This window comes from Mustela erminea, chromosome X (genome assembly GCF_009829155.1).
Source record: "Mustela erminea isolate mMusErm1 chromosome X, mMusErm1.Pri, whole genome shotgun sequence".
NCBI classification, from domain to species: Eukaryota; Metazoa; Chordata; class Mammalia; order Carnivora; family Mustelidae; genus Mustela; species Mustela erminea.
Genome location: NC_045635.1, coordinates 43000629 through 43020673, shown reverse-complemented (window position 1 = coordinate 43020673; position 20045 = coordinate 43000629). Strand labels below are relative to the sequence as shown.

At 42.4% G+C, this 20045-nt stretch overlaps 1 protein-coding gene and 1 long non-coding RNA gene across 3 annotated transcripts in view; one reads left to right on the top strand and one right to left on the bottom strand.

Moving 5' to 3' along the window:
* Positions 1–20045, bottom strand: part of PAGE4 (PAGE family member 4) — a 153374-nt gene that overhangs the window by 74860 nt on the left and 58469 nt on the right. The gene's annotated exons all lie outside the window — the stretch shown is intronic.
* On the top strand, positions 11328–16125 carry LOC116583227. Its single transcript, XR_004282658.1, has 3 exons — positions 11328–11542; positions 12066–12163; positions 15985–16125. It is a non-coding gene; the product is annotated as an uncharacterized LOC116583227 (long non-coding RNA).

Sequence of the window (20045 nt, the reverse complement as noted above, 5' to 3'; positions counted from 1 at the left end):
AAGGGAGCTCCAGAGAGAAGAGGTCGAGCAGGACCACAGCAGACAGGTTTGCTGAGGTCTATAGCACAGGCTCAGGAGGGCATGCTCCCTCTCCCCACCTACTGACAGGCACCAGTCTGGGAGAGCTTGGGACTGTACTTTTCACCACCATCAGGCTGACTTGACTCCTTTGCCCTAGCTTCAAGACCACCACATTACTATCCCACATTTTCATGTGGCCTTGAGGCAGAGGGATGGAGTGCCAAGGGTGTGGGATTTGGATACAGAGAGACCTAGGTTTGCATTTTAACTCTGCCATTTATGAGCTGTTGCACTCTATTCAGGTTACTGAGCAGCACTGTGACTCAGTCTTCTCATTAAAATGAAGATAATAGTTTTACTCTGCCACAAGGTTATTGGGAGGATTAGAGATAATGCACACAAAGCTCCTGATAACAGTGTTTAGGACACCGTAGTCATGGCAACCAATCAATGGTAGCTGTTTTTCCTCTATTCCAAGTGAAAGAAACCAGACAGAAAAGGCCACATATTGTATGATTCCATTTATATGAAATGTCCAGAATGGACAAATCCATAGAGACAGAAAGTAGATGAGTGGTTGCTAGGGGCCGGGGGATGGGGCAGCCGGGAGAGGGGCGGATAGAGAGTGCTAACTCATACCGGCCTTCGTTTTGGGGTGATGAAAATGTTCCACAATTATACAGTGGCGATGGTCATGCAACATAATGAATATACTAAAAATCACTAAATTTTACACATTAAAAGGGTAAATTTTATGGTATATGAATTATATCTTAATTAAAAGTTTTTAGAAATAAATTTTCTGTTTCTCAGTATATGAATATGACTAGAACTGAGTATTTCTAAACACCTCATAGTATTTCTAACCCCACAGGGTTTTTGTGAGGATTAAATGAGTTAATTTATTTGACATATTTAGACTAATGCAGATGTGCTATAAAAGTTCAGTAAGTGTGACCTGCAGGGGCGCCTGGGTGGCTCAGTCCGGTAAGCATCTGCCTTTAGCTGAGGTCATGATGTCAGTGGGATTGAGCCTCACATGGGGCTCCCTGCTCAGCGGGGAGCCTGCTTCTCCCTCTCCCTGTCCCTCTCTCTCTGCCACTCCTCCTGCTTATGCTCTCTCTCTCTCTGTCAAATAAATAAATAAAATCTTTAAAAATAAATAAAATAAAAAATAAATGTCTGCTACAGTAATCATTACTGTTATTGTCATTATCATGCTCATCATCGTTTTTTAAATTTATTTCTTATTTAAATTTTGTTAGTTAACATACAGTGCAATATCGGTTTCTAGAGTAGAATTCAGTGATTCATCGCTTACCTACAACACCCAGGGCTCATCACAATAAAAGGAGAGAGGGAAACAAGCCGTAAGTGACTCTTATCATACAAACTGAGGCTTGCGGTAGGGAGGTGGGGGGTCTGGGCTAGATGGGTGATGGGGATTAAAGAGGGCACTTGTTGTGATATTTATCATCATTTTTATCACAGGTAGCAGAGTCTGGAAGTCCAAATCATTGGGGTTTGAATCAAGCAGACCTGGTTTAAAATCTGCCTTCACACTTAGGAGCACATAAATTAATGGTTAATTGTGTCAGACTTTCTTTTTAATTATTTTTAAAATCATTTTTAAAAGATTTTATTTATTTATTTGACAGTGACAGCGAGAGAAGAAACACAAGCAGGGGGAGTGGGGGAGAAGCAGGCTTCCTGCTGAGCAGGGAGCGCAATGCGGGGCTCCATCCCAGGACCCCGGGATCATGACCTCAGCTGAAGGCAGCTGCTTAACAACTGAGCCACCCAGGTGCCCCACCATTCAGACTTTATTGATTAAAATCCCAGCTCCACATATTTATCAGTTGTGTGACTTCAGGCAATTTTTAACCTTTCTGTGCCCAAGTTTCTTCATTTGTAAAATGAGGGTAATAATAGTTCATACCTAATGAGCTCCCACGAGAATTAAATGTGTCTACTAGGAGGCTTTAAGTTTCAGAAACCTGACTCAATTTACCTTAAACAAGATAGATGGGAAAGAAGAAAAGAACAGAAAAGAGAAACATAATACAGAAAACTTAATACAAGTCAAGAGGGGAAAGAGAAGGAAAAAAGAAAGAAGAGAGAAAAAGGGGGGGCTATTTTCCCTAGCCCTTAATTTGGGGATGCTTCTCAGAGCCTTCTCTGCCCGAATTTTCCTCCTGGGTTTTTAAGATTGTTATTCCTGTTCTTAGTGTAAATTTCTTCAAACTTTTTTGGTAATAGTCAGGAACTAAAGATACTATATGTGTTTTATATGTTTGCTGTTATGTCTGTTTCTAGGAGGATAAATCTCATTAAGAAGACTCTGCACAATGTTTTAATAATGTAACATTTTGGTCCAGTCAGTGGTGTCATTCAGGATGGCATTCTGAATAGGCCGCTATGATGTCAACACACACCTACAGGGCAGTTAATACAGTGGAGAGCCAGCCAGAAGCCAGAGCCTTGAGTTGGAGAGGAGCTCCAGTTGCTCTGCGCCTCTCATAGCTTTGCCCGGCTTCAAATTCCCCATCACCAAAACGGCAAATAAAAGCAGAATGCACTCTCCAGGTGGTGGAGTATAGAAGAGCATCTGACCACCACACTTCCGATTATAGATTCAAAAGATTGGATGGGCCTTTAGTAAAGATGAATTCATTCTCTGCATTTGCAGATGGAGGCCCTGAGGCTCAATGAGAGGAAGCCCTTCCGAAGGTCAGACCAGTTGGGTTTCAGTAAGGATGAACCTATGTTCGAGCCTTGTGTTCTACCATGATATGACATAGCCTGTAAGTTTGTCTCTTTTTCCCTCCTTCTGTCCATTACAGCAACTGATCAATACAGATATAGACACCCTTATAAATATTTTAAACTTTATATATAAATATATAAATACAAATGCTGAGAGAAGAGGATCACCTGGACCAATTCTATGTCCCAATGATAAATTCACAAATATTTGTATTGTATTTAATGTAGAGATTGGTATTTATCTAAAATTAGAAGGTCAAGGTTCTAACTGCTTTCTTTTGGGCCTGGTTTGGCAAGGATCAGGTTAACAAATCAGGGTGAAAATGAGATGCGAATGTGAATATTCGTTGACCTCCAAGTTTTCAAAGCAAGATCAAGGGTTTCTATCAAGCCTGGAGATTATTTCTCTTAAGATGCCAGAAAGAACATGTGCTAGTCCAGGCTCCAGTAAACACTGACCCACATGCCATTTTAAAGAGCGCATGAGATCTACACAATCATAGTAAGAGAGGAGCGTTTCTTTGCATTCCCTTTGGCCACTGCCTGATTTTCATTTGGCCACCAGGGAGATGAAAATCCGTGGCTGTCTATGAGCTCACAGCATTGGATGTGGTGACTTCCACAGGAGTCCTAATTTTTATATCTCATTTTACCTCATGAAGACTGCTCTAGTGGGGATTTAAATTAGCCCAGCTTTCCTGTCTAGCGCACATTCAGTTCAAAACTTTGATAAATATTTCATAAAGATTTTATAATTCTCAGTGGCATGGTGAATAGCCTTTGGCCTTTACATCAAAGGACAGAAAAAAAATTTCTTCAGGCAGAAAAAATAATGGTTCCATTTCTATTCCTCGATTGGTTATTATACAGTCACCTGGAGTCATGATATCAGATGTTTCGCTAGCCAGGACAAATTGCCAGTAACTGCTTTCATGAGCAAGAGAAAGCACTACCTCTCATTCACCATCCCCTCCCACAGGGGATTATAGCTGCAATTCTACAGTTCTACTGGCTCTAACTTCTTTGTTCATTCATTCATTCATTTGTTCCTTCCTTCCTTCCTAACCTAGTACTATCTGTCCAGTAAAAATCCACTAGTATTCCATCATGAAACAGAGAGAGGTTACCAGATTAAAGCATTCACCAAATGATGTTATTTCCCAAGCAACCTGAGCTTTTAGTCTGCCCTTCCCTTTCTCACATCACCAAATGGCCAGAAATTGATTCTCCCTACAGCATGTTATGCAACTGGACCAGCCTAATGAGCTTTTATTTCCCCTGGGAAGGGAGTCAACATACCCACATTATCTCGGGGAAGTTGTTCCACTGCCTATAGTTTCCTCTCTGCTATGGACTGAATCATGTCTCCCCCCATCTATGCCCCACCCAAACTCATATATTGAAGCCCTAACCCCCAGTGTGAGAGTATTTGGAGATAAGGCCTTCAAGGAGGTCATTAAGGTTAAATAAGGTCATAAGGACAGGGCCCTGATCCAATAGGATTAGTGCACTTCAAAGGAGAGACACTAATCCAAAATACAAGAAACAAGTGCTGTCAGGATGTAGAGAAAAAGGAACTCTCATGCACTGTTGGTGGGAATGCAAACTGGTACAGCCACTCTGCAAAACAGTAGGGAGTTTCCTCAGAAAATTAAAAATAGAACTACTATATGATCCAGTAATTACACTACTGGTATTTACCCAACAAATACTAACACACTAATTTGAAAAGATATATGCACCCCTATGTTTACTGAAGCATTATTTACAATAGCCAAGTTATGGAAGCAGCCCAAGTGATCACTGATTGATGAATGGATAATGAAGAAGTGGTATATATACACAATGGAATATTATTCAACCGTAAAAGGTATGAAATCTTGCCATGTGCAACAACATGGATGGAGACAGTATAATGTTAAGCAGAATAAGTCAGTCAGAGAAAGAAAAATACCATATGATTTCACTTATATGTGGGATCTAAAAAAACAATATAAACAACAGGGAAAAAAAAGACAAACCAAAGAACAGAGTCTTAACTGAAAACAAACTGATACTCCAGGGAAGGTGGCAGTGGGGTGGAGGTTGGGGGGTAGGATGAATGAAATAGGTGATGTGATTAAGGAGTTCACTTATCTTGATGAGCACTGAGTAACATATAGAATTGCTGAATCACTATACTGTACACCTGAAATTAATATAACACTATATGTTAACTATATTGGATTGAAAATTTTAAAATCTGAAATTAAATTTAAAAAAAAATAGAAGAGACACAAGAGAGTGCACTCTCCCTCTCTCTCTGCACTCACAAAGAAGACACCACATGAGCCCACAGCAGGAAGGTGGCTGTCTGCAAGCCAGGAGGAGAGGTCTCACCAGAAGCCAAAGCTGCAGACACCTTGATCTTGGACTTCTCAGGCTCCAGAAAACAGAAAAGAAAATACCACAGACTGGGTAGTATTTTGTGATGCCAACCTGAGCTGACTAATACACACCTCAGCTCCTTTCTGCCTATTTCCCTCTCTGTTAGTGCCCTCTTATTCCTCTTTGGTGATTTACAGCTCTGAAGCAAAGGCACATTCCCAGCTCTCCTCAGCATCAATTTCCCAGAGCTACACACACGAACTTCTTCAAACTTCACGTCATTCTCCCAATCATTCGAATGGCTCTTGTCCCTATTTTGTCCAACTTGAACAAATCCATTACTTGCATGGCTGAAAATTTTCAAGTCTTCAAGTCATCTTGCATCAGCAACTGCAAGACATAAATACTCAAATGCTCACTGTATCCTCCAGTATAGGTGCACATGCGTACACACACACACCACACACCCTGAATTGTCCTATATTTCACGGACAAAGTTAAAATTCCAAAGGCATTCAGGTTTTCTTGATTCTACCCAGTAGGAATTCAACGAGAATCCTGAGTTCCTTCTCCCCAATTCTTATTCAAACGTTTTAGTTCGATTTTGAAAACTCATCCAGGGATTGGTGGAAGATGGCACTGGATAATAGATATATTTACTGCTTATTACCTAGCATGAACTTGTTCCACTAAAAGGTGTTGAATGGGAGCATGTCCAGGCTGAGTAGTGCTCAGAGTCCTGTGTGAGAAAACAAGCTAGCTGTTCTGCAGTTGTCCTCTCCTGGACAGAGACCTGACTGGTAAATTCCTCTGAGAGGGATGGACTGAATCCAGTGTTATGTAAATATCAGATGGGATCATTCTGGGAAGTAGGCCCTTAAGCTCTGCTAAGGAGAGAAGGTTGAATTCATTGTCAAAACTTGCACACATTCCACTCCCTCTTCCCTCCAAAGAATCTTCAGAGGTGAGGGAGGAGGTACCAAAGTGGCTTCCAGCAAATGAGAGGGCTTGAATAACCCCTGCATCTGTAGCATTGTCTTTGGTGTGTTAGACAATGAACCTCTGCTGACACTAACAGCCACCCAGCTCTTTCTTTGTTGATTTTAGCTGTGATTCCTCATAATCATAAATCATGTCTTGGGTCTACTGTGCATTTTATCACTTTTGGATGCTATGTATGTCAAAAGATTTTATTCCAGTGGCGAGGAGTGGGGTAAGCAGCTGTCTATCGGACAGAAGTTGAGAAGGACTGGCCACCTCAGCTTCTCTCTGGCCCACACACACATATACCCACAGACCTACAGGCAGAGACACAAAGCTGTCCCTGCAAGCTAACAGGGCTTTGCTCTTAATTGCCATCCCCTTAAAGTATATGAACTTAGTATTACAACTTTTCCTTTCCATTGGCTTCTGTGAGTCCGGAGGGATCAACATAAAGATCACCTATCTATCTATCTATCTATCTAGGAAAGCTGGTAATGGATTTATTCCTTCCATTTCAATGGATAGATGCAATGCATCAAAAGGAAAATAATGTTGACCCTATTTCATCAAAGGCAATTTCAAGACATTTTTGGTCAAAGAAGAAAATTATCAGCTACTGCTTAGCACCATGGTTACTGGCAATTTGCGTTCCCGGAGAGATGTAATTACCACCATTGCAATCATGCTTCAGGCCAGACCTTTCTGGGAGAATATTTATAGAGCTGTGCGTTTATTCTGCCTCCATGTAAAGAGGTCTACAGGGGCCTCCCATGTAATGCATCACAGTTAGTAACCCCACCACGCACAATCTGGGACCATCCTTGTGCAGGTGGCAGCTTTGCCCGGAGATGCGGAGAGAGAACAGATGGCTACTGGGAGGCTTCCTGCCTCTCCTGATGCCCTAAATGCACCCAGATGGGAAAGCACTAGCAAACATGCATGTTAGTTTCTCCGGACATATCCATTAATGAATAATTGTCCTTCCTTCAGGCAGTGTATTAGTTTCCTATGGCTGCTGTCACCAATTAACAAATTGTTATTTGGTGACTTGAAACAACAGAAATTTATTCTGGAGGCCAGAAGTCTGAAATCAAGGTGTCATCAGGGTCAAGCGCCCTCTGAAGTCTGTAGGGGAGAATCCTTCCTTGCCTCTCCCAGCTTCCTTTGATTGTAGCAACATAACTCCAGTCTCTACCTCCATATTCACGAGGCTTTCTCCTCTGTGTCTCAGTGTCTCAAACCTTCTTCTCCTTTCTTTTATAAGGGACATCAGTCATTGGATTTAGGGCTCTCCCTAAAGCCAGGATTATCTCACTTTAATAAACTCCGAGAGGTCCCTGTTAGCCTTAAAGTTAAAACCACCAGTTATCTTACCAGCAAAGATGGGTTTATTCATGGGGTGCCTGGGTGGCTCAGTGGGTTAAGCCTCTGTCTTCGGCTCAGGTCATGATCCCAGGGTCTTGAGATCAAGCCCTGCATCCGGCTCTCTGCTCAGTAGGGAGCCTGCTTCCCCCTCTCTATCTCTGCCTGCCTCTTTGCCTACTTGTGATCTCTGTCAAATAAATAAACAAAATAGTTTTTTTTTTTTTTTAAAAAGATGGGTTTATTCAGGAATAGCACAGACTTGCCATCTGCAACAAGCAGGCTACGGCAAAACCATAGGCAAGTCTGCAGAACAAAGTAGAGGAACACTCTTTCATAGAGGAAAGGGGGAACTTGGATAGGCTGTTATAAACAAAAATGTCATTGAAATGAACTGGGAGTTCAAAGTGTAGTGGCCTTTCACGGGCCACGTTGTGACAGTCTCTCACTTGCTGGGCTGTTGGCAAGGGAGGAGGAGAGCCTATCTTCCTTCGGCTGGAGTAACATGCAAGGTTCATGTCTACCTGTCGGGTCTGCACTTGACAAGTAGCAGGACGTTAGAGCTCCCCCTGCTGACCTCCTGGACTCCATTCTTTTTTTTCCTTTTTTTTTTTTTCTCAAGATTTTATTTATTCACTTGACAGAGAAAGAGATCACAAGTAGGCAGAGAGGCAGGCAGAGAGAGAGGGAGGAAGCAGGCTCCCCGCTGAGCAGAGAGCCTGATGCGGGGCTCGATCCCAGGACCCCGAGATCACGGCCTGAGCCGAAGGCAGAGACTCAACCCACTGACCCACCCAGGAGCACCCCCCGCCAGACTCCATTCTAAACAAGATTTCCTTTTATTATTTTTCACAGCCTAGGTCCACGTAAGTTCACCCTCACAGGTACTAGGCAGGGGTGGGGGGCTAGATCTTGGATATATCTTTTGCAGGGACACAATTCAACCCAGTACAGGCAGCATATACAAGATTTCTTATGGCATGCTGACTCATTACAAATTGCAGCCATCCCAAGAGCACTTCCTTTTTCTTTTTTTATGCCTCAGGGACTCGCACCGAAGATAGAAACTGCAATGAAAACATGGGCCAAGCTCAGGGGTTTTGACTTAGAAGCAGCTAGAAAGGAGAAATTACCAGGCTCAGCAATCCGAGCACTATGCTGGCCTGGAAACTCTACACTTGCTTCCATTCAATCCTATAAAATAAGGATTGTTGTGGCCAGACTGTAGATAAGGATACTGAGGCTCCAAATAACCCAACCAGGGTCTACCAGCTGTCTGTGGCCAGGCTTGGGTCAGACACTGGGTCTGTCTGCCCCATACAGCCTCACATACAGTGAAGCCTCAGAGCCAATACCATGGACAGCAGAGGGGAAGAACAGAGTCATTACTCAGATAAACAGTTGGCTTTAGGTAGAGACAAAATAGATGGAGTGATGTGGCAGCACTGGAAGAACTCTGGGGAGAACCCAGAACATTCCCTCCCTGAGCTGCCTACCAGCTTGTTAATGCCTGCTTTTCCCTATAGGGAACCATACCTTCTGGTTACTAAATACAGATAAGGATTTAAGGGAAAATCTCCTAGAGAATGGTAGCACCTGCTCTGAAATACACTGAAAGTAGGCCAGATCCTTTTCAGAAGCAAATTTGATCAGAAGAAGGAAAACCAGAAGAGAGCAAGAGCTGACTGTGGGTACCCTTGAAGAAGGGGTTCGGGGAAACTCTAAAAGCAGAAATCACGAAGTCCACTTTTCCTGGAGCCCCCAATTGTGCTGTCTGATCCATTCTTTGCAGGTGTCTAGCAGCTGGGTGACTCTGGGTCAGTCAGGTGCCTTTCTTTGCCTCAGGTTCCCATCTATAAAGTGGGGATGACAGCACCTGGGTGGCTTAGTACATTAAGTGTCTGCCTTCAGCTCAGGTCATGATCCTGGGGTCCTGGGATCGAGCCCTGCGTAGGGCTCCCTCCTCCACTGGGAGTCTACTTCTTCCTCTCCCTCTGCCCTTCCTCCTGCTTGTGCTCTCTCTCTCGCTCTTTCTCAAATAAATAAATAAATAAACTCTTTTTAAAATAAAATAAAGCGGGGATAAACATTTCTGCATTATCAAGGATCTAAAATGGCTTCTTTGGGGGCGCCTGGGTGGCTCAGTGGGTTAAGCCTCTCCTTTCGGCTCAGGCCATGATCCCAGGGTCCTGGGATTGAGCCCCACATCGGGATCTCTGCTCGGCAAGGAGCCTGCTTCCCCCTCTCTCTCTGCCTGCCTCTCTGCCTACTTGTGGTCTCTCTCTGTCAAATAAATGAATAAAAAAAATCTTTAAAAAAAAAAAGGCTTCTTTGGAACTGCAATGATGCTGGCTTAGGCAATGTTTTGCCAAGCCATTCAAAAAGACAGCCACCAAAAGATGGCAGAAGAAGAGCACAATTTTATTTTACAACCAAAATATTTTATTTTCTATTTTATTTTACTGAGATATAATTCACAAAACATAAAATTCGCTATTTTAAAGTACACAATTTGGTATATTTACTATGCTGTGCAGCCATTGCTACTATCTAATTCTAAAACATTTCCATCAGAGAAGGGAACATTTAGGGGGCAAAAAAAGAATCTGTAAATATTTCTTTTACATAGAAAATTGGTGAGCAAGCTGTATAGAGAAGGCAACATCAATTCCAGGAAAATAAAACAATATATTCTTCAGGAAGAGCTAAGAAATCAGAACAACACAGTTAAAGCCCCAGCACAATAATGTCTGAGACGAGATTAATAAGCCACTCCCACCCCCTGACAAGAGAATAACCACACTTGGAATGGCAAGAAGAAACATAATAGAATCAGGCAAAAGCAGACAGACTAAAAATAAAGCAAGAGGGACTGAAGTCAGATATGTGGAAGGATTTCCTGCCCATTATAGGGATAAAACGTTGATTGAGGGGAGGTGTGGAACCCATTGCCCTGAGATATTCAGAAACGTTATACATATTTATATTTATTTTCCTAATTGCACACTAGAATGAGTTTTCTCTTCCTCAAAATCCTTTAAGAGCAAAAATACCCTTTAATATATATATATATTGACCCCCCAAAATATGTACATTAACCCATAAAAGTTTTAAACTGTTTTTGCATAATAATGACTGGTATTATCTTCCTGGTGTGGAGTAATAATTACAATTATAATTTTATAGAAATATTTACTAATATTTATAGAATATTTCTTAGGTAACACAAGCTTTTCACATACGAAACCTCATAACCACTTGTAAGGTAATAAGGACACTGAGATGCAGTGTGTTCAAGCGGTCTATCTCGTTCATGTGGCTAATCGATGGTATGACAGAAATTCAAGGCAAATTTGGCTGATTTCAAAGCCCAGGCTCTTTGCACTACACCAAACAGGTAGGTCAAGGTTTCCGTTTACAGGTTATGTCCTTCAAACATTCTGTAAGCTTCTGGAGGCCAGAAGCTCTGCATTTGACTTCTGTCTTTCCAGTATCAGGCCCTCCACCACATCTAATCATCCAGCCAATCTGGTTGACTCTTCTGCCTCCTAAACACAGGTTTGAGCTGTGCGGGTTCGATAAATACAGTACAGTGCTGTAAAGGTATTTTTCTCCTCCTTACAATTTTCTTAACATTTTCCTTTCTCTAGCTTGCTTTATCGTAAGAATACAGTATATAATACATGTAACATACAAAATATGCGTTGATCAACTGTTTATGCTATCGATAAGGCATCCAGTCAACACTGGAACCTACACTCATAGCCATGAGTAGGTAAGTTTGGGGGGAGTCAAAAGTTGTATGTAAATTTTTAACTGCTGGAGGGTAGAGATTGCCACTCCTAACCCCTGTGTTGTTTAAGGGTCACCTGCATATATTGAAGATGTTCACTTCTCTCCATCTTTGACTTCGCTACCTTCCGGCCAGCTACCACCATCCTTCACAGGAGAAATAAAGACCATCAACTTCATTTCTCCGCCTCTATGTTTGCCTTTCCATGGTCAACTTTCCATGCTGAAACTAGAGACAGCTTTCTAAAAGGTGAATATGATCAGATCCACTCTTCCGAACTACAACTTTTCAATGGCTTTGCATTGCATCTATACTTGTAATGCTTTTCCAGGCCTGTGCACTGCTGTTCCCTCCACTTGGAATGGCAATGACCACCTTCTTTACCAAGCTAAGCCCTATATCTTGTGTCCAGTCCTCCAGAGTTCAGCTTAGATGCCACCTTCTCACCCTCCTCAATCGCCCAAGGATACATTTGGGATTCCTTCTCTATAATAGTACCCCATGTGGTCACACTGTGTCACACACATGGCTATTGATTCGTTTTCTCTGTGACATGACTAAAAGCTATTCAAAGGCAGTGATCACAAACTCTTCATAAATGACTCCTCAGCAGATACTCACAAGTCATATATTATTTCTATGAATGGAAAAATGTATGGTAAGGGCTTGGACTCAGAATCAGAACTTAATGAATGCTCACTAGCTAAATGAATACACTGGTGAGACCGTGTAGGACATGCTCCATATTAATTGGGGATTTTCTTCTCTCTAGACACTTAAACGTCACTTCAGACAGCAGAGCAGAAGTTCCCAAAAATAGACAATGGGAATGTCATTCCTTTGCAAGCAGGAATGTTCCATCACCACCAGGTAATTTTTCCTGTTGTTTGTGTGTCCAAAGCTACTTTTCTTGAACAATTCAGGCTTTTGATCAGTCGCCATTAACAAACTTGCTAACTCCATGTGACAATAGATTAATTTGGCTTTAAGGTCATGAACACAAAGTGAGGGGTATCAGTACATAATGTCACTTTAATGATATCACAGCACAAAGATGAGGGTGATAATTTGTTTTCTCTGGAAGGTCAGTTCTCCCAAAGGAAAAAAAAAAAAAAAGTATCTCCCTTAGGGCTACAGTGCCTTTCCAGGCATCTTCCCCTTCTGTTTGGCTTTTCCTGGCTCTTCTTGATCCATGGGAAGGTGAACATTTATATTTAAAAACAAATAGTTGATGTTGTTAGGAATGTGAGAGAGCTCAGTGGAGGTGGGCAGAAGACAAGCAATGCTTTTAAAAAGGGAAAACAGGGGTACCTGGGTGGTTGAGTTGGTTAGGTTTCCAACTGTTGTTTTTGGCTTAGGTCATCTCAGGGTCGTGGGATCAAGCTCTGTGTTGGGTTCTGTACTCAGCATGGAGTCTGCTTGGGATTCTGTCTCTTCCTCTGCCCCTTTGCCTTGCTTGCTTCATGCTCACACATGCCCTCTCTCACTCTTTCACTCTCTAAAAATCAATAAAAAAAAGTCTTTAATAATTAATTAATTAAAAGGAAAAATAAAGGCATGTATGTAGAGGTAAGATCATCAAGAGTCCAGAACAGCTGTCTGAACACCCCCTCTAAGAGACATGCCAACTGGTATGCTAATTGATCCTACCCTCAGTGGTCTCTTATGCCCTCTTCAGTCCTGCATTGAAAACTCTAGGCTCTTAGAAATTAGCAAGGTCAGTACTGGGAAGAAGAAGACATCCAGCAAGAGGGGCAGGAGTGATTTCAAAAACAGCAGCAAGAGCATGAGGAAGGGATATTTGTAGGAATCAGTAATGAAAAAAATACTCAAAATACGCAAACAAAATTAAAGGATCATTTTTTTCTTTTTTTAAAAAGATTTTATTTATTTATTTGCAAGAGGGAGAGAGTGCACGAACAAGGACGAGGGACAGAGGGAGAGGGAGAAGCAGACTCCCCTGCCAAGCAGGGACCCTGAAGAGGGACTCAATGGGACTCAATCCCAGGACCCTGGGATCCTGACCTGAGCAAAAGGCAGATGCTTAACCGACTGAGCCACCCAGGCGCCCCAAGGGATCAAACTTCTTTACTTACATGCATGACCAAACATTCTAAAAATCTTATTAGTTCTTTAAGTAATGCAAATGAAGTCAATTGCCATATTTTATTTTTTACAAATTATGTGAAAAAATATTCTTTTACAATGCCCTCTTGAGGGAGAAAATAAAAGCCACCACTTTTGTTAGTCTCTGTAGCCCTCATCTAGTGAAAGGAGCAGTATGGCAAAAGCTGTGTATAAAGCAGAGAGAAAGCAATGGCAATGATCTAAGAAATGTAGATTGTGTAGGCCAGGTAAGACTGAAATCAACTATCCTTCCCTAACTTTTGAATGGAAAGGATATTTAACATAGTGAGTGGTCAAGAGGAAGGAAAAACTCAGCTTATGGAATACTTTCTGTGAAAGTCCTAATTAAGAATCTCTACTGGCTGATATAAATAAGAAGGAAAAAAATATTGAAAAGCATTTTTTTCACATTTGCATTTTGTCTAATCAATTAAATGAGTACAATTTAATTAATGACACAATGAATGTCACTGTCCTTTAAATTTGGTAGCATAATACGTTCAATGTCATCAACTCTCAGCTACCGTTGGCGACAAGATAGAAGAATCATGAAAATGAAACCTTCCCATGCAGCCTAAGGTGAATTCATAACTGAAAACTGAAAGACTTGGCCTTTTTACCCTAAGTCAACTCTGTGAGAGGAGAACCCTGGGAGGAGGAATAGGGAGCCACTTGTGATAATATGATTTGGGTCCAAGAGCCCCCCACTCAAATGCATCTCTCAACTGAGCCAGTGTTTGAGTTCCTAAACATCAAGAGTCAAAGTTTTTCCATCCTTCTGTGTCAGAAAGACTATTGGTTAAAAAAAAAAAAAAAAGCAGTTCCACAGGAAAATGATCAATAATCTTTTTTAAGATTTTATTTATTTGAAAGAGATAGTGAGAAAGGGAACACAAGGAGTGGGAGTGGGAGAGGAGGAATCAGGCTCCCCGCTGAGCAAGGAGCCAAATTCGGGGCTTGATCCCAGGATGCTGGGATCATGACCTGAGCCGAAGACAAACGCCCAATGACTGAGCCACCCAGGCACCCCAATAATTCTTATCTACAGCAAATAATTTGTAGTAAACTGCTTTTCACACTCTTTATACTTAGGGGAATCTAAAAATGGCCTTACCTACAAGAATGTGATTTTAGCACAGCCTGGTTAAACATGGGTCTAAAAACTTCCAAACAGATTCTTATAGATCCTTCCCAGGATCATGGTTTCTGCAGTGCACAATTCCAAAAAGAGTATGATTATGCTGCAGTCTTTGTGAATAGTGCCCCCTAAAGTTGTAAACAAAGTAAAATCTACCATTGCCAACACTACTCTTTATGATACTATAATGGTGGCTACAAGTCATGATACATTTGTGCAAACCCATAGAATGTACAACACCAACAGTAAACCTTAATGTGAACTGTGGACTTTGAGTGATAATATGTAAATGTAGGTTCCTCAATATAGCAAATGTAAGTTTCTGCCACTCTAGTGGCAGATTTTGATAGTGAGAGAGGCTGTGCATGTATAGAAGTAGGGAATATATGGGAACTCTCTGTACCTTCTGTTCAACTTTGCTGTGACTAAAACTGTTCAAAACATAAGGTCGAGGTCACCTGGGTGGCTTAGTTAAGCACCTGCCTTGGGCTCAGGTCATGATCCCAGGGTTCCTGGATAGAGTATTGCATCAGGCTCCCTGCTCCGCGAGGAGTCTGCTTCTCCCTCTCCCCCTCCCCCTGCTCCTGCTTTCTCTCTCTCTCAGTTAAATGATAAAACATATTTTTAAGAAAATAAGGTCTTGGGGCGCCTTGGTGGCTCAGTGGGTTAAGCCTCTGCCTTCAGCTCTGGTCATGATCTCAGGGTCCTGGGATCGAGTCCCACATCGGGCTCTCTGCTCAGCAGGGAGCCTGTTTCCTCCTCTCTCTCTCTCTCTCTCTCTCTCTCTCTCTCTCTGCTTGCCTCTCTGCCTACTTGTGATCTCTCTCTGTCAAATAAATAAAATCTTAAAAAAAGAAAAGAAGGTCTTAGGGCACCTGGGTGGTTCAGCCTTCAGCTCAGGTCGTGATCCTAGAGTCCCAGGATGGAGCCCTGCATCAGGCTCTCTGCTCAGCGGGGAGTCTGCTTCGCCCTCTGCCCTTCACTGCACTAGTATTCTCAGTCTCTCTGTCTCTCTCTCTCTCTCTCTCTCTCTCTCAAAGAAATAAATAAAATCTTTTTTAAAAAGGTCTAAAAAATTTTTTATTTAAATTACTACTGGCCCCAACCAATATTCTGGATCAGGAATTGTGTTTTTTCACTTGAAAATCTATTGAACAGCAAAGCACTTTTAATCACAGATATCTCATTTGTGTATTGTGTTAGATTTTCAAGTTGACTTTGCATTTACTGTGTAATCTGATCCTCCCAGCAAGAGTTGTTGTTACCTACAAGAGGTAGATTAAGTAAGATCAGTCTTGTCTGATAGGGGATGATGCTAGAACCAAGTAGGTTGAGGGACTTCTCTGTGGCTTCATAGTCAATTAGCACAGAGCTCCGATGCTGACCGATATTTCCTCCTCCTGATCGAGTGCATTTCCCTCTTCAGAACATTACCACCAAGCTCCGCCAAACACAGCATCCATATCAGATTTCAGCTGGGCAGAGAAGAGTCATACACATATTTTAGACCATCGAGCCACATTCCAAAGCAATGCTGCTCTCCTGGAACGAAGGGGACTAGCACTCCTGTGTTTCTGCCGTTGTGCAGTAAAGGATAACTCAGCAGATCTGGGTTGTGCAAACCTTGAAAACCCCAAAGAAAGGTTTGACCCATGCCCAGCTCCTTAGAGAAAGCCACTAAGCCCTTGGAATTTCCTGCTTGTTAAGAGTATCTTTGTTTATCTGAGGTCACACCAAATGGTTTATGACACCAGTGTGGTTTATGGTGGGGGCCTTGGATTATATGGTATCAGCTTGACCTCTGGGAAGCTGGAGACTGAGCAGCTAAGGTTAATTACATGGGCGCCCACAGCTACATGATTGGCACCCTATAAAAACCCTGCACCAAGGTTCTGGTGAGCTTCCCTAGTTGATAATACTAATACCTCACATATGTTGTCACATGTCATTACTGAAGACAATTAATCACTGTCCATATGACTCCACTGGGAGAAAACAACTGGAAGCTCACACCTAGTCTTTTTTCTAGACTCTGTCCTATGAGCCTTTTTCCATTGCTGATTTTAATCTGTATCTTTTCACTAGAATAATCCATAACCATGAGCATAATAGCTTTGCTGAGTTCTGTGATTCCTTCACTGAACCTAAGAGTGGTCTTCCCGATTCCCAAATACAACTGTGATTATGGCCAAGGTCACTTATAAAGCCAGACTTTTGTTTGCTTGTTAAACATTCAGATATTCAGGGGCACCTGGGTGGCTCAGTCGGTTAAGCATCCAGCTCTCGAATTTGGCTCAGGTTATGATCTTAGGGTCATGAGATTGAGCCCTACATCGGGCTTGTGCTACATAAGATTTTCTCTCTCCCTTTGCCCCATTCCCCCATCTAAAGGAATTCAGGTATTCATACACTCCTGCCTCCACCATCCATCCAAATCCAGTAATCTAGGATGTACCTGTTACCCAAGGTTCACACAGCAAAGCCAAGAGAGTATCTGTCTTCTCACTGTGCCCCATGTGCCCATGTCTCCCTTTTCTATCCATGAACCCCTCTTGAGCCTTCCCAAGAGGCATCTCTATGTAGCTAGGTAATCAGGTAACTGTCTCCCATTGCAGCCTGGCCAAGATAGGGAAACAATGTCACTAATAAGAAGCTGAGAAGCAAACATGCATCATACCTACAGTTTCAGATGAATGGTTCTAAGAGGGTTACTGGCCTCCCTACTTGGTGACACATGGCTACTGTTGGCCTGAGGACAGGTGATCTGCAGTCTCATTAGCTCCTTTCCCAGCTGCAGCACAGCCTAGTGACAATCTGTCTCATTAACTTCTAGAGCACAGCCCAGGATTTTTGGGGAGCATGCCTCATTCCAGAGTTGGCCTTCTTCTTCACTAGACTGGCTATTAAATCCTTTCTGCCTGTCTTCCCAGCCCTGGCTACTTTTTTTTTTTTTAGGATTTTTATTTACTTATTTGAGAGAGAGAGCAGGGGAGAGTGGGAGAGGGAGAAGCAGACTCCCTGCTGAGCAGGGAGCCCAATGTGGGGCTCCATCCCAGGACACTGGGATCATGACCTGAGCAGAAGGCAGATGCTTAACTGACTGAGCCACCCAGGCACCCACAGCCCTGGCTTCTTAACATTTATGGTTTTCCCCTCTTCGTCATCACCCAGATAATATCACTGGTAAATATAATTCCTGTTTGGTTTGTTTTCCAACAGATCATTGAGATGTTACATCTGAGTGTCCTGGCCAGACCCTGGGGCTGATCTTTTTCTGGCTTACTTCATGGTGCCTGCCTGACTGCTTTCCTCCTGGGTCTGGTCTTTTTTCACCTGAGATTGTAGAGTGTACTGGCTCTGGCTTCTCACTGTGTCCTCAAAGGGCTGTCTGTCTGGAGGACAAGAGATAAAAATTTACATATATTTCCACATTGGTGAAGACAGAGTAGAACCAAAATGTAAAGGATCTTGAGATTCTGCTTCACAACAATCCCACAAAACTGGCATTTTTATCCTAATATTTTTAGAAAAGCAAGCCCTAAGACTCAGGTTAAATAACTTACACCACATGACACACATTGTAAATGACAGAGCTGGGATCTGAGCCCAGAACCCCTCTGCTCAAATGCCAGACTCTTTTTGATCTGTACCATTGCTTCTTTTTTTTTTTAAGATTTTATTTATTTTATTTGACAGAGAGAGAGATCACAAGTAGGCAGAGAGGCAGGCAGAGACAGAGGGGGAAGCAGGCTCCCTGCTGAGCAGAGGGCCCGATGCGGGGCTCGATCCCAGGACACCGAGATCATGACCATTGCTTCCTGCTGTGAACTAACTTTCATGGGGTTCTCCATTTAACCACATGGCTTAGTGCAGGAGAACAGATCCTGCATCCAGGTGACCCTGGAGTTTTAGACCTCTCCCTCCTGTGGTGGCCCTTAAGGACTTTCCTAGGAGACTGCTGAGCCACACCTCCTTTGCAATCCCACAGCAGTTTGCTCACATTGTACTACTGTCACGAAGATGTGTATCAGACTCACCTGGTGTCGTATCAGATTCCTTAACAGCTTGGGCCTTGACTTATTCATCTTAGGGTGTTCAGCTCCCAGCGTTATGCCCACACACTGTAGGTGCTCAATAATGAATCTAACTGATAATGAACTAACTTGAATTACACCTAGAATGTTCCAGAAGCAGGTGTAATTGTCATAAATGATTCAAGAATTTGAGGAACTAGCGAAGTTTTAGAGGTTCTCATCCTAGGTTGGCCAGCTGTTTGAGGCACTTGAATTTCTTTGAACCTTGATTTTCTCATCTATAAATTCTGATCGCAGTGTGTTGTCATGAGTATTTAAAGGGGGAAAGAAGTTATATTAAACACCCAGTGCAATGTCCAGCACACACTGGGTACTCAACCAAGTGAGCACTCCTTTTCTCCTGCCTCACTCTGAATGTAATTTAGGGGTGCCCTTGGAAGGTAGAAGAACTTTAGAATCCTAGTATTTTCCCAGGATTTAGAGGTTCCCTGGGTCTCTGTTATCCTTCAGTTGTAAGGTCAGTAGCCTGAAAACATTCAGTTATCAGTCTTAATAAACTAATAGATCTCCCCCCCAAATTCTCTACTAACACAAGCAAAGGAATAATTTATTCCATAAACTTGAGAGATGCCAACACGCAAGCTGGATAGCTCAGCTCCAACTGTATACTTTGTTTTCCCCCTTCATGGCATGATGGATTTTGGCCTGAATCATCTGAATAATTACCTTTGCCCCCAAGTTTCACAAAATACATCTTTCATTTTGTGGCTATAGACATTAAACAGAAGAGGATTATTTTAACCTCCTGGTGAGGGGGGAACAAACAAAATCTCAGACAATATCACACAGTTCCTCCAGAGAAAAGCTGAAAGATGGTCTCCAAACTTTCCAGCCTCTCAGCACATTTAAAGGAAGTAGTGAGTGCCACTAAAAGCATCTAGGCTTTATATAGAAATAAAAAGCTTTGCAGTTGTACATTTCCCCACTTTGGTGTAAAAAAAAAATGGTGCTAATGTAATAACAAGATAATCACATGGTAAGAATTTTATGGTGCCCATTCCCCAAATGTCAGAGATGGTCATGTTTTAAAACCTTAGCATTTTGTACTTAGATAAAATAACCTCCCCAAAAAAGGTCAGAACCTCCGTTTTCCATTGTCAAGTGACAGTGACTCTACTGGGCAGTCCTGAATTCATGCATTCATTCAAATGTCTTGGGCCCCACCTCTACACAGAGTGCTGTGCTCTCCCAGATTCCAATCAGGCAAGCTTCCTGGAGGAGGTAATGCAGGGAGGCTCCAGGAAGGGACTCGTGCTGACGGGGTGAAGAAGCTGAGAGGAGAGAAGTGAAAATGACAATACTTGGCCTGCCTAAGTCACAAGAGTTATTTTAGGAATTGTGTGCGATAATATAGAAAGCACTACTTTAAAAATAGCAGACTATACAAATATAT